Source organism: Chionomys nivalis, chromosome 1, assembly GCF_950005125.1.
Source record: "Chionomys nivalis chromosome 1, mChiNiv1.1, whole genome shotgun sequence".
Classification (NCBI taxonomy): domain Eukaryota; kingdom Metazoa; phylum Chordata; class Mammalia; order Rodentia; family Cricetidae; genus Chionomys; species Chionomys nivalis.
In genome coordinates, this window is record NC_080086.1 from 104,657,617 (window position 1) to 104,673,779 (window position 16,163).

Genomic DNA, 16,163 nt, shown 5'->3' on the forward strand with positions numbered 1-16,163 from the left:
CATTTACACAATGGAGTGCTACTACTCAATGGTTAAAAAAATGATATCTTGAAATTAGCAAGCAAATGGAACTAGAAAAAACAAACATACTGATTGAATTAACCCAGGCCCAGAAAGACAAACATAATATATACTTACTCATAAGCAGATATAAGACATAAAGCAAAGGACAATCAACCTACAGGCCCAGGGAACCACGTAGGGAACAAAGAGGACCCTAAGAGAGAAACATAGATCTATCTAGAATGGGGAAAAAGACAAGATCTCCTGAGTAAATTGGGAGGTTGGTGGCAGGTGGGAAGGGAAAAGGGGATCTGTAGCCCTTCATCTAGGGATGGGTCCCTGTGAGATTTCCTCCATCCTCTCTAGCATGTCAACTGGTGTTGTCATTCTATGGGTCATGCTTAGGAGACCATACTATTGGGATTTCATGGGTGCAGCTCACTGTCATCAACTGAAGACATTATGTCACAGCAGCTGTCCCAGTCCTTTGGCTCTTACAATCTGTTTCCTCTTTAGTGCTGTTACCTGAGCTTTAGGTACAGGGGTTGTGCTGTAGAGGTGCCAATTAGGCTGTGCATTCCCTGGCCAGTTCTCTTTATTGTGACCAATTACTGATCTCTGTATTAGTGTCCATACACTCTTGAAGGAAGTCTTTGATGAGGGGTCACAGCCACACGTATCTGTGGGTATACGGATACATTTTTAGGATGCAGTTGGAAATTTTTAAAAAATTAAAAATTTAGAAAAATGACAGTAGAAGGGCCTTCGTTGGATTCCATGGCCACACCAGCCATAGGTATTTGGCTAGGGTTATAGTAATGGTTACGGTTTACCTCCTGTTTAATAGTATTAATGCCAGTTGTACAGCGGGTGCTTACCCTCAAGATATAAGTGCGATTATTGAACCTCGGGGGACATTTTGCTGGCCAGTTGTTGTAGTTCATCTGCTTCACAGCTGGGTAGGAATATGGATTATATTTTCCCTAGGCATCTTGTATAGCACCTTCAGATATTACCAGAGCTGGCCTCCAGGTCAGTACCAGCTCAATTCTTTCAAGTTCACAAAGGATATTTTCTTTTAAATCCATAGGGATTATGAGAGGATTATATGAATGTCTTTCTATATCATGTGACTGACTTAATAGCCCATGCCCTATATGATTAGGCTTCTTTAAAAAATAATGGCCTTACTGTATAGCACTAGCTGATGTGAACTTGCTGTGTGGGCCGGGCTGCCCTCAAACTCACAGGGATCTACGTGCTCCTTCCTCCCAAGAACAGGGATTAAATGTGTGTGCCAACAACCTTCTAGGTCAGGCATTCTTATTAATAATTTACTGATGAGCAGCAAAACTTCACACAGCTGAGTTCATCTCGCTACAGTTAATAGGACAGTGGTCAGTAAAAGGATCAAGCCCATATTGCTCTGACCCTGACATTTTCCTGCAGAGTATTGCCTCTGGGATGTGAGGAACTGAGGGCACAGATATCAAAAGCACTCCTTGGATATAGTTGGTGCTCTCTGGGAAATATTGAGTACTATTCAAGAGTAGGTCCTGGTTCATTTCATTTGCTGAGAGCGTTGTGAAGCTGTGGACCCCGAACTCAAGGATACCTGACCTTCCTGGCCTCATCAGGGAGGTAACCCAAACATTGTGCTGAGTCTTTGTTCTACTCCTCCTTGGAATCTGTCTTCATGTGGGATGTGTGTGTAGACCTTGTTCTGGAAAGAGAAACTCTCTGCGTATATTTTAAAACAGAATATGTGAAATATTTTCAGAGTTACACATATAATAAAAATCTATTTAGAATCATTTTTTTTTTAAAATACATGTACTCGTATCTCAGAACAAAATCCTTAAGAAGCAAACAGCCTTACCATAGACCATAGTTTCTCTGCTTGGGGTTGATCTTGGCTGATTGATTCTTAGAGGCAAGGCCTGTCTGTTCGGTGCACAGTGAGATGGTCAGTCGCATGCTGGCTTCTTCTTTCCTGACTCTAGTTCTGACAACTAACAATGTGTCATCAGCACACTTAGGAGAACCACTCTTGCTTGAAAACCCATGCCATAAATGACAGTCTAATGTGTTCTAGAACACTCTATACTATTTTTTAAGGGATGGTGATTTTGATATACTTGATTTCCTGATGAACTAACCCCATGTAGGTCTGTCATTTGAGAAATCATCTCATGGTATGATTGATTTAGTGGGGTATTTTATAACAAAGGGTAGGTGGAAAATATTATTTCCATCATCAGCAGGTAGTAGGAACTTTGCAGTAAATAAAAAGTACCAGAAATATTTAAAAATAAAGATAAAATACCTGGGGTGTAAAGATATTGGACTAAGGAGAGCTCTAGCTTTCTAGTCAGGGTTGGTTTCTCTTTCTGGCTACCCAGTTGCAAGTGTGGCCCTAAGCCCTGTGTTGCCTCTCTCTAGTTTGGAAATCCAAGTGCTCCCAGGATAAAAAATGCAAAGAAGTCAGAACAGGTAAGAGGCCTACCTGCCCTCCAACCTTCCTATGCCCTCAGTTCAGATCCCAAAGACTCAACGCACTGCTACCACTCCCTTCCTGCCCCCTCCTCAGGTGGATATTCACTACTCAGGAGCAGGCCACACCAGTAAGAAGAACATATGGGTAAAAATGGGCAGAGACACAGTGCTGGACCAGACACCACACCACTGTGAGAACTCCAGATAGACAGCCCACCCATGGACCTCCTCCATTCTTTCAGTACCCCCCCCCCGCAACACTGTACCCACTCCCCATCTCAGCCACACACCCCCTGCTGGACCAGAGGTCATGCAGGCTGCTAGAACTCCAGGCCACAAGGACAAGAAAATCAAAGAGGAAACAGAAACCAAGGAATAAAACATCCACCCAACAAAGACAAATTCAGAAATCGGCACCTAGACCTATAGTAGCTCCAAACCTAGATGCCAGTGTAAGAACACAATCAACAATAGCCAGACCAATGTGCCACCACCAGAGCCCACCTATTCTACTACAGAAAGACCTGAGTATTCCAACACAGCTGAAAAACAAGAAAACAACTTTCTGAAGATGACAGAGATACATAAAGAGGAAATGAGGAAATCCCTTGAAGAAATCCAGGGAAACAGAGAATTTGGGGGGGGAGGAATGAATTCCTTAAAGAAAGCCAAGAAAACACTGAACATCTATGCCCTGAATACAAGGGCTCCCCCTCATATGTACAAGAAAAACTTCTAAAGCTTAAATCACACATCAAACCCCACACACTAATAGTGGGAGACTTCAACATCCCACTCTCACAACTGGACAGGTTTGTCAGACAGAAAATTAACAGAGAAATAAGGGAACTAACAGAGGTTATGACTCAAATGAACTAAACAGGGATATACAAAATAGCCCCTCCAAACATAAAAGAATATAGCTTCTTCTCAGCACCTCATGGAACCTTCTCAAAAATTGACCACATACTAGGTAACAAAGCAAAGCTCAACAGATACAAAAATATTGGAATAAACCCATGTATCTTATCAATCATCATGGCTTAAAAATAGAATTCAACAGCAACACTAATTCCAGAAAGCCCACAAACACATGGAAATTAAACAGTGCTCACCAGAAGCATCAATGAATCAAGGAAGAAATAAAAAAAAAGAAATTAAAGATTTCCTAAAATTCAATGAAAATGACTACACAAAATAACCAAATTTATGGGACATAATGAAAGCAGTATTAAGAGGAAAGTTCATAGCACTAAATGCCTACATAAAGAAGATTGAAAAATACCATACCAGTGAGTTAACAGAATATTTGGAAACTCTAGAACAAAAAAGCAGCAATCTCACCCAGGAGAACCAGATGGCAGAAAATAATCAAATTGAAAGCTGAAATCAACAAAATAGAAACAAAGAAAACAATACAAAGAATCAATGAGACAAAGAATTGGTTCTTTGAGAAAAATCAACAAAATAGACAAACCTTTATCTAAACTAACTAAGAAACAGACAGAATATCCAAATTAACAAAATCAGAAATGAAAAGGGGGACATAACAGCAGACACAGAGGAAATCCAGAGAATCATTAGGTTACATTTCAAAAATCTGTACTCCACAAAGTTGGAAAACTTAAAGGAAATGAACAACTTTCTGGATAAATATCACTTACCAAAATGAAGTCAAGACCAGAGAAGCAGATTAAATAGACCTATCAATGCTACAGAAATAGATACAGTCATCAAATGTCTTCCAACCAAAAAAAGCTTAGGGCCAGATGGTTTCAGCTCAGACTTCTACAAGACTTTCAAAGAAGAGCTAATACCAATACTCCTCAAATTGTTCCACACAATAGAAACAGAAGGAACATTACCAACCTCTTTTTATGAGGCTACAATTACCCTGATACAAAAACCACATAAAGACATGGCAAAGAAAGAAAATAACAAACCAATCTCACTCATGAACAATGATGCAAAAACAGTCAATAAAATACTGGCAAGCTGAATCCAAGAACACATCAGAAAAATCTTCCACCATGACCAAGCAGGCTTTATCCCAGAGATGCAGGAATGGCTCAACATGCAAAAATCTGTCAATGTAATCCACCATATAAACAAACTGAAAAATAAAAACCACATGATCATCTCATTAGATGCTGAAAAAGGCTTCTACAAAATACAATGTCCCTTCATGATAAAGGTCTTGGAGAGAGCAGGGATACAAGGAACATACCTAAACATAGTAAAGGCTATTTACAGCAAGCCAATGGCCAACACCAAACTAAATGGAGAAAAACTCTGATCTCACTGAAATCAGAACAAGACAAGGTTGTCCACTCTCTCCCTATCTATTCAATATAGTTCTTGAGGTTCTAGCTAGAGCAATAAGACAACAAAATAAGATCAAGAGGATACAAATCAGATAAAAAGTCAAACTCTCACTATTTGCTGATGATATGATAGTTTACATAAGTAACCCCAAAAATTCTACTGAGGAAATTTTACAACTCAAACACTTTCAGTGATGTAGCAGAATACAAGATTAACTTAAAAAAAATCAGTAGCCTTCCTTTATAGACGATAAAAGGACTGAGAAAGAAATCAGAGAAATATCACCCTTTACAATAGCCACAGATAACATAAAAGACCTTAAAGTAACTCTAACCAAACAAGTGGAAGGCCTGTATGACAATAACTTGAAGAAGACACCAGAAAATGGAAAGATCTCCCACGCTCTTGGGTAGGTAGAATTAACATAGTGAAAATGGCTATCTTACCAAAAGCAATCTACAGATTCAGTGCTATACCCAGAAAAATTCTTCACAGACCTTGAAAGAACTGTACTCAACTTCATATGAAAAAACAAAAAAACCCAGGATAGCGAAAACAATTCTGTACAGTAAAGGAACTTCTGGAGGCATCACAATCCCTGACTTCAAACTCTACTACAGAGCTACAATACTGAAAACAGCCTGGTATTGGCATGAAAGCAGACAGGAGGACCAATGGAATCAAACTGAAGACCCAGATATTAATCCACACACCTACAAAAACCTGAGTTTTGACAAAGAAGCAAAAAATATCAAATGGAAAAAAGAAAGCATATTCAACAAATGGTGTTGGCATTACTAGATATCAACATATTGAAGAATGAAAATAGATCTATATCTATTGTCATACACAAAACTTAAGTCCAAAATAGATCAAAGACCTCAACATAAAGCCAACTACACTGAACCTCATAGAAGAGAAAGTGTGAAGTACACATTGGCACAGGAGACCACATCCTAATTATAACCCCAGGAGCACAGACACTGAGAGAAACAATTAATTAATGGCACCTCTTGAAACGAAAAAGCTTCTGTAAAGCAAAGGACACAGTCAACAAATCAGCCTACAAAATAGGAAAGATCTTCACCAACTCCACATCATACAGAGGGCTGGTCTCCAAAATATACAAAGAACTCAAGAAATTGGTTAACAGAATAACAAATAATCCAATAAAAAATGGGGTACAGACCTAAACAGAGAACTCTCAACAGAGGAATCTAAAATGGCTGAAAGATACTTAAGGAAATGCTCAACATCCTTAGTCATCAGAGAAATGCAAATCAAAACAACTCTGAGATTCTATCTTATACCTGTAAGCATGGCCAAAATTAAAAACACTGATGACAACTTATGCTAGAGAGGATGTGGTGTAAAGGAAACACTCCTCCATTGCTGGTGAGAGTGCAAACTGGTACAGTCCCTTTGGATGTCAGTATGGCCATTTCTCAGAAAATTAGGAAACAACCTTCCTCAAGATCCATCGATACAACGTTTGGGTATATAACAAAAGGATGCTCAATTGTACCACAAGGACATGTGCTCAGCTATGTTCACAGCAGCATTGTTTGTCATAGCCAGAACCTGGAGACAACCTAAACGCTGCTTGACTGAAGAATAGATAAGGAAAATGTGGTACATTTACACAGTGGAGTACTACACAGCAGAAAAAATGGCATCTTGAAATTTGCAGACAAATGGATGGATCTAGAAAACATCATAGTGAGTGAGGTAATCCAGATTCAGAAATGCTGTGGGACAATGGTCTTATACCTTGTAAAGATTTGTCACTTGTATTGCTTTAATACAACATTGATTGACCAGTAGCCAGCCAGGAAGTGTAGGCAGGGCAACCAGAACAGGATAATTCTGGGAGAGGAGAGGTTCAGTCTGCAGTTATCACCCAGATGCTGAGGAAGCAAGATGATAAAAGGTACCAAACCTATTGGCTAACACTGACAATAATTATGGGTTAATGTAGGATGTAAGAGTTAATAATAAGCCTGAGCTAATAGGCCAACCAGTTTATAATTAATGTAGACCTCTGTATTTCTTTGGAACTAAATGGTTGTAGGAGTGGGTGGGCCAGAAACCTCACTCAACACAGAAACACAATTACCATATGTACTCACTCATAAGTGACTTATAAACATAAAACAAAGAAAACAAGCCTACAATTCACAATCCCAGAGAACATAGACAATATGAGTACCCTAAGAGAGACAAATATGGATCTAATCTACATGGGAAGTAGAAAAAGCCAAGATCTCCAAGAGTAAATTGGGAGCATGGGGACCATAGGAGAGGGTAGAAGGGGAGGGAGAGAAATGGAGGGGAACAGAGAAAAATGTATAGCTCAATTGGAGGGGGGAGGACCTTAGACTGCCCACAGGGCAGGGAACCCTGACTGCTCTTTGGACTGGAGAGGGAGGGGGAAAGGGAGGAAAAAGAGAGGTGGGGAGGACGTGGAAATTTTTAATAAAAAAAATATTAAAAAAATACAAATGATGACCCATAATGACAAGCATGTCATTTTTAATATTTGAATATGTGACAAGGATGATTCTTTAATTAAATATATAATGTCAATAATTTTTCAGTTCTGTTAAATCAAGTTTTTCCATGCCTATGGATTCAAGAAGTTGAGACATTTGGCTTATGAGATCCATGACAATTTATTTGTATTACTATGTTTCATGATGATTAGATTAGTGACTTATTGAATAATTTCTTTACTAAAGCATGATAGAGAAATTATGCTGGCATTTTAATATGGGACGTTCCTTTTATTACAATTCAAATTTTAGCCCCGTCCATTGTTTTATGGTACTGAATAGATTAAATAAGGGCTTATACATACCGGCCTATGATTTTATGGCATAAATATCAATTATCAATATCAGAACTATTATAATATTTGAATGATACTATGATAATTCAATTTGTTTAAAATTATATTTTTTATGCAAAGATACATCTAAAATTGTAAAATAAAGGTTAATAACAAAAAATTTTAAAAAAGAAAGCCAAGAAAGAGCTAACAAACAGTTGAAGGAAACAAAATTATTCAAAATGGAAATAGAAGCAATAAGGAAAACAATAAATGAGAGAATTCTGAAAATGTAAAATCTAGGTAAGTAAACAAGAGTTACAGATACAACATTACCAACAGAATACAAGATATGGAAGAGAATCTCGGGAACTGAAAATATGATAGAAGAAATAGATACACCTGTTAAATCTAAAAACTTCCTAAGATAAAACATCCAGGAAATATGGGAGAAGATCAAAGGGCCAAACCTAAGAATAAGAGGAATAGGAGAAGAATCTCCCAACCAAATCAATCAATCAATCCCAGGGCTAGATGTATTTAGCACAGAATTCTACTAGACTTCTGAAGGAAGAGTTAATGCCAATACTCCTCAAATTCTTCTACAAAGTAGACACAGAAGGAACATTTCCAAAACCATTTTATGAAGCCATATTCACTCAGATAACCAAACTGCACAAAGATTCAACAAAGAAAGAATTACAAACTAATTTCTTTCATGAACATTGATGCAAAAATAGTCAAGACAACATTCACAAACTGAATCCAAAATTATTCACTGTGATCAAGTAGACTTTAGCCAGAGAGGTGGGATTAATCTATGTAATCTATGATATAAACAGAAAGAAAACAAAACACATGATCATCTCATTAGATGCTGAAAAAGTCTTGGAAAAAAAATCCAGCATCCTTTCATGATAAAAGTCTTACAGAGATCAGGGATGTAAGGGACACAGTAAAGGCAATTTACAACAAGCATATAGCCAACATCAAATTAAGTGGAGAGACACTCAAGGAAATTCCACTAAAATCAGGAATAAGACAAGACTGTCTACTCTCTCCATATCTATTCAATATAGGCTGTCTACTCTATGTAGTACTTTTAGTTCTAGATAGCACTGTAAGGCAACTAAAATGATCAAGGAGATACAAATTAGAAAGGAAGACGTCAAAGTATTACTATTTGCAGATGATATGATATTGTACATAAGCGATTCCAAAAATTCTACCAGGGAACTCCTACAACTAGTTGATAAGCACCTTCAACAAAGTAGCTGGGCGCAAGATTAACTAAAAAAAAAGAAAAAAAAATCGGCAGCCCTCCTATATTCAAACTATAAACAGGGTGAGAATGAAATCAGGGAAACAATGCCCTTCACATTGCCACATATATAAACTATCTTAGGGGGTAATTCTAACAAAGATATAAGATGGAAAGGTCTTCCATGCTCATGGGTCAGTAAGATTAACATAGTAAGAATGACCATTCTACCAAAAACAATCTACAGAGTCAATACAATCCCTATCAAAATTTCAACACACTTCTTTATAGACCTTGAAAGAACAATACCCAACTTTGTATGGAAAACAAACAAAACTCAAGCTAGCTAAAACAACCCTTTATAATAAAAGAACTTCCTGAGGTATCACCTTTCTTGATTTCAAACTGTACTACAGAGCTATAGTAATAAAAACTGTATGGTACTGGCATAAAAACAGACAGGTTGATCAGTGAAATAGACCTGAAGACCCAGATGTAAATCCATACACCTATGAATGTCTGAATTTTTATAAAGAAGCCAGAAATATACAAAAAAGGAATCCTCAACAAATGGTACTGGTCTAACTGGATATCAGCATGTAGGAGAATGCAAATAGATCCATATCTATCACCCTGCAGAAAACACAAGTTCATGTGGATCAAAGATGTTAATGTAAAACCAGATACACTGAAATTGATAGAAGAGAAAGTGGGGGAATAGATTGAATGCATTGGCACAGGAGACAACTTCCTTAACAGAACACCAATAGTGCAGATACTGAGATCAACCACTAATAAATGGAGCATCACAAAGTTGAAACACCTCTGTAAGGCAAAGGACACTGTCAATAATACAAAATAGCAGCCTATAGACTGGGAAAAGATTTTCACCAATTCCAAATCTGACAGAGGACTGCTATCCAACATATATTAAGAGCTCAAGAAACTAGACATTAACAAACAAAATAATCCAATTAAAAATGGAGTACTGATCTAAACAGAGAGTCCCAAAGAAATATTCAACATCCTTATCCATCAGGAAAATACAAATCAAAATGACTTTAATATTCCATCTTATACCTTCCAGAATGGCTAAGATCAAAAACACAAGTATAGCTCATACTGGCAAAGATATGGAGCAAGGGAATAATACCCCTCCATTGCTAGTGGGAGTGGAAACTTGTAGAGTTACTTTGTAAATCAATATGGAGGTTTATCAGAAAATTGTGAATCAGTTTACCTTAAGACCCTGGGCATCTACTCACTACCATTCCCGGACAAGTACCTAAAGGATGCTCTTTCTATTCTACCTCAAGAATACTTTCTCAGCTATGTTCATAGCAGTTTTATTTATAATAGCTGGAAACCAGAAACAACCTAGCTGTCCCTCAACTAAAGAATAGATAAAGAAAATGTAGTACATTTGCATAACAGTATTATTCAGCTGTTAAAAAAAAATAACATCATGAAATTTGTAAGCAAATGGATGGAACTAAAAAAAAAATCATCCAGGATGAGGTGACCCAGACCCAGAAAGGCAAACATGGTATATACTCACTTATAAGTGGATATTAATTTTTAAGTAAAGTATAATAATGTTCCAATCTACAGGCCCAAAGAGGGCTAGGGATGGGAAGTGTGTATTTCCTGGAAAGGGGAAATAGAATAGGTTTTGCAGGTGAACTGGGGGCTGGTGGGGATGGGAACAGGAAGAATCAGGTGGAAAGAAGAGGGATAGAGGCAGAAGAGTACTGGGAGAGACAACTGGAATTGGGGGTCATCATGGGAGCAAGGTAGAAACCTACAACAATGGAAACTCCCTAGAATCTGAGGGTGACTCCAGTGAAGACTTCAACAAGTGGGGGATAAGGAGCCTGAATTGGTCATCTTCTGTATCCAGGCAAGGCTTTCAGGGGAGAGACTGTGACACCATCCCAGCCACAAAATCTTTGACCTACAATCTGTCCTGACTTCCAGATGTGATGGGGTAAAGGTGGCCACAGACTATATGGGAGTGGCCAATTTGAAATAAGAGCCACACACTGCCTAGATGGTGTAGGAGGTTGTTCTGTCTATATGTTGCTTTCATTGGTTGAATAAAGAAACTGCCTTGGCCTTTTGATAGGGCAACACTTAGGTAGGCAGAGTAGACAGAACTGTATTCTGAGAGGAAGAAAGCAGAGAGAGAACTGCCATGGAGATGTCAGGTCAGACATGTTGAATCTTTCCTGGTAAGCCACGACCTCATGGTGGTTATAAAAATTATTAAAAATGGGTTAAATCAAGATGTGAGAGTTAGCCAATAAGAGGCTAGAGATAATGGGTCAGGCAGTTATTTAATACTATTTCTGTGTGATTATTTTGGGTGTAAGCTAGCAGGGCGGCTGGACCAAAAGCAGGCCCTCCCTCCATCAACACCTGGAGGTCCAGGAACTAGATGTTAGAGAAACCTAGGATAGAACCAAACATGACTGGCAAAAAAAAAAAAAAGTCAATGAAATGATTCTTCATGATATCCTGTTATATTCAGACTGGAGCCTAGCCTAATTGCCACCAGACATTATCCAGCAACTGACGGGAGTAGATGCAGAGACCTACAAGCAAGCAATAGGTTGAGTTTGCAGAATCCCCCCAAAGAGGCAGAGGAAGAATAGTAGGATGGGGGGGTGTCAGGGACGACACAAGAACAACGATCCCCACAATCAACTAAGCAGGCCTCATAGGATCTCACAGAGACTGAATCAAAAGTCAGGGAGTCTGTATGGGTGTGACCTATGTTCTCTGCACATATATTACGGTAGTTAGCTTGGTGTTCTTATGGGACTCTTTAACAGTGGGAACAGGGGCTGTCTCTGGCTCTTTTGCTTGCTTTTGGGACCCTTTTCCTCCTATTGTTCAGCCTTGTTATGAAGGTATTGTCTAGTTTTATTGGAATTTGTTATGCTACGTTATGTTGACATCCCCATGAGGCCTGTTCTTCCCTGAAGGGAAATGGAGGAGCAGAGGATCTGGAGGAGCAGAGGATCTGGAGGAGAGATGAGGAGAATCTGTGGTCAGGATGTAATATATACAGAAGAATAAAAGAAAAAGAAAAAAACTTGATTTCCGTCCTCTGGGGGGAAAAACCAACACCCCCAAACAATAGCTTGGATGATAATCTGAAATACCACACCTCCCTTGACAATAACTCCATGATAATTTTAGGAAGCAGTTTCTTCAGCATGACATATAATAAGAGGGAGAAGAGGAGAAGGATGGGGAAGAGGAGGAAAAGAAAGATAAGTCCTAATGATAAAGAAGAGAAAAAAGAAATGAATTAGATTTAGGGGCACACACTTTTCCTTCTAGACTTACTTTGGCTCACACACGCATCTTGATACTTTCCTTTTTGTTCACCCAAGGTCCTAGTCAACCCTTCTGCTATAGATTGTGTCAGTTTCCACCCTGAGGCACTGCTGGGAAGTGGAACTATTGGAAAGTGTGACCTTGTGGGTGGAGGTTGGGTCACTGGAAGACACAATCTTGAAGGGGATATTGGCACCTCCACACACTTATCTCTCTTCTTTGTTTCCAGGCATCATGAGAAGAACAAAGTGCAGGGCTCCAGAAGGCCAGATCATGGCAAATGCAGGCCGAAGCATGGCAAACATGGCACCAACATGTTTTACCCTTTACCCTTCTCTGTACTGCTAGACCATTAGATGACATTCCTAAAGCTAGCCCCCAAGGTCTATTCCCTTATTTGGTCACTGACCCAATCCTGAGACTGATCAGCAAGTCCAACTATCAAAATATCAAGGTCCGGCAATCAAAATTCATCATCTGACTAACCTAACCAAAATATCCAATCAGAACTTACTAGCACATCCCGGTTCATTCTAACACAGACCTCCCCTTTTCCCCTATTAAAACCATTTGCTGCTGATTCTGCCCGATTCAGATGCAGTCATTTTGTCTTTTTGCCGTGTTTAATAAACACTATCTTTGCATCTGGTTTGTGCTTGGAGATGGGTGTTTGGGAGTGGTGTGTGGTATGTGATCCAGAGGGGAGTACCCTGCAGTATGTGGGTCCCTTTGCAAAGCACCAGGACCAACTAACCATGGACTGAAACCACTGAAATCATAAGACAAAACAAAAGTCTTCTCTCTATAAGTTGCTTATCTCTGCTACCTTGTTACAATAAACAAACCAACCTAGCCAGGCCTTACCTTAAAAATGGTATCAATTCCCCTCTTCTCTGTCACACTGACTGGACTTGGAATCTTTCTACGGTAGGACCCTGTCTCATTGACTTCCATCCTTGGACGTTCTGTTTGGCAGATGAAGGGCACACAGGAAACTGAACAGAGTGATTGGATGTTCCTACCAATCATGAATCTACCTGCTCATCTGGCTGTGCACTAGGAAGAACCTGTGGTAGGCTTTATGGGCTAGTCATGAAAACTCCCTTCTGCAGATTCCTGAGGCATAGCATGACCAGGATCTGGTGCAGTTTACAACAGGGTCTCCTCCTTCCTGATTACCAAGTCTTTGTGATTAAATGCTTCTAGCAAAAAGACACAAGGGCAGTTTATGGGAAAGCATGCTTTGATGCTGACATCCTATGGGCTTTATGCAAGTGGCTTGGCTGGGCACACAGTGTATGCTGTGGTCTCCTGTGAGCTCTGGTGCCCTGCTCGATTGTTGCATTTAATTAGGCAACAGCTGGTGATAATTTTCTGTGTATGGAGTAAGGGAATTGGTGACTGATTGGCTCTTTACCTCAGTTTTATTGTCTTTGTTTTTGCCCCTTTCGGCTTTTGTTAACGGAGAAGTGTGAGACTGAAGAATGGGAAACCTGCTTGAGATTTGCAGGTTAAGCACCATGGGTGGCTTCTTTAGGAAGGACTTCTGTTAAGAAGGGCATGTGTAGGCCTATTACAGAGGTCCACAATAGCCCGGAATAGAGTATAACAAAGGTTATGACATAGGTGCTTTAGAGGTACCTCATCAGAAATCCCTTAATTCAATGTCCTGCTCTTAAAGCTATTAAAGTCAGCACAGAGAAGTACCATAGCTCCTTTGAGATTGCCCAGCATTCAGGTACCCCACCTAGGACTCCCAGTAATAAAAACTACTCAATACTAGGGTGAGTCATTCAAATACCAGCTCCATACACCTCATCCTTGCTCATATTTAGGAAAGCACAAGAGAGAGGCAGAGCCATGAACAGCAGTGTTTAGTCTTTGAAGTCTTCCATCTGAGAACCGCAGCATCAAGAGAGGTCTGGAAACAACACAGAACAAAGAAATCCCCAAGCATGGCGGCCTCCTTGGTTCCCTAGATTCTGTTATCGGATGTTGTAAGCAGGGCTTCCAGGTCTGTCTTATCATAGGGACACTGCATGGTGTATGCTAGCTGAACATGATGCTTGTCAATGTGCCAGAAATCACAGGAGACAAGGCCATTCAAAGTTGAAGTCACTGAAGGAGACCAGCCACATCGCATCATTGGGAGATAACAGCACCGGGTTCCAAGAAGGACTGGAATTACAATTCTGGCAACCAAGCCTTCTGCTCAGCATGAAGCTGGGCTCTGACACTTACTCCATCCCTCTAAACTCTGAAATTTTGTCTCCTTTCAAATAACCTGGAAACATAAGCAAGGGTGGCTGGGTGATAAATAGTCAGAGATATGGTCTTGTTAGAGTGTCTATTGTTGTGAAGAGACACCATGACCACAGCAACTCTTGTAAAGGAAAACATTTAGTTGGGGTTGGCTTATGGTTCAGAAGTTTAGTCCATTATCATCATGCCAGGAAGAATGGTGGCATGCAGGCAGACATGGTGCTTGAGAGGTAGTTCTTACATCTTGACTCACAGGCAACAGGAAGTGGTCTGGGGCACTGAATGTGGCATGTGCATGTAAGACCTCAAAGCCCACCCCCACATTGAAGGCTTCCTCCAATAAGGCCACACCTCCTCATAGTGCCACTCCCTATAAGGGTCATTTTCTTTCAGAACACCACAGATAGAAAAAGACTAAAAGCTAAATGGGATATAAAAATTTTCCAGCAGCCCCTACTCTGTTTCTGTGTTGACAGGATATATTATGCCTTGGGCCCCTTTGCTGCACCCCACTATTCTGTAATACTACATGGCTCCTATGGATGGAGAGAGATGAGACAAAAGAGATAACCATGAAGGAAGGGGGGCTGGATGTGGCCTAGAAACTTGGATGGGTCTTAGGGTTTCCATTGTGATGAAACACCATGGCTAGAAGCAACGTGGGGAGGTAAGAGTTGATTTCACTCACAGTTCCACGCCACAGTTCATCACTGAAGGAAGTCGGGACAGGAAATCAAGCAGGGCAGGAGCCTGGAGGCAGAAGCTGAAGCAGAGGCCATGGAGGGGTGCTGCTTACTGGCTTTCTCCTCATGGCTTGTCAGCCTTGCTTTCTTCTAGACCCAAGAACTACCTGCAGGGAATGGTGATGTTCATCATTGTTGTGATAAGAGCGGCAGGGCTGTGTCCCCGGCACCCAGCCGCCCACATGGCTAGCTTATACCCCGAAATAATTATATGGAAACTGTATTCTTTTAAACACTGCTTGGCCCATTAGTTCTAGCCTCTTATTGGCTAACTCTCAAATCTAGATTAACCCATTTCTAATAATCTGTGTACCACCACAAGGTGGTAGCTTACCGGTAAGATCCTAACCTGCAACTGTGTCGGGTGGGAGAATCATGGCAACTGCCCTGACTCGGCTTTCTTTCTCCCAGAATTCTGTTCAGTCTATTCCACCCACCTAAGTGTTGGCCTATCAAATGGGCCTAGGCAGTTTCTTTATTAATTAACCAATGAAAGCAACAGATTAGAAAGAAATCACTCCCACATCACACCATGGCTCAGTTCCTCTCACACCAGTCACTAATTAGGGAAACATCTCACAGGCCTGTACACAGGCCAACCTGGTGGGCCCATTTCCTCAACTGATACCTGCTCTTCCCAGATGACTCACGCCTGTGCCCAGTTGACAAAAACTAGCCAGTGCAGGGTGAGGGAGGGCCAAATAAACTCTCCGCTGCTTGAATGGGTGACGTGTTATGTCTGACCACAGACTAAAGAAAGCCATGATGGAGCTCACCCGTCAAGCATTTTAGATAAATTGGTGAGTACCAGGTCCCGTGAGGTACCCTACGTCAAAAATATTAAAGTGGACAGTGATTGAGAAAGACATCTGATATAACTTCTGACCTTCACATGTACACA

General features: G+C 40.2%; 1 long non-coding RNA gene across 1 annotated transcript in view; it reads left to right on the forward strand.

Moving 5' to 3' along the window:
• LOC130880969 (uncharacterized) overlaps positions 1–12,731 on the forward strand; it is a 148,108-nt gene extending 135,377 nt beyond the window's left edge. The window contains exon 4 of the long non-coding RNA XR_009057694.1: positions 12,487–12,731. This is a non-coding gene — a long non-coding RNA (uncharacterized LOC130880969). The remainder of the gene's footprint in view (positions 1–12,486) is intronic.
• The last annotated feature ends 3,432 nt before the right edge of the window (positions 12,732–16,163 follow it).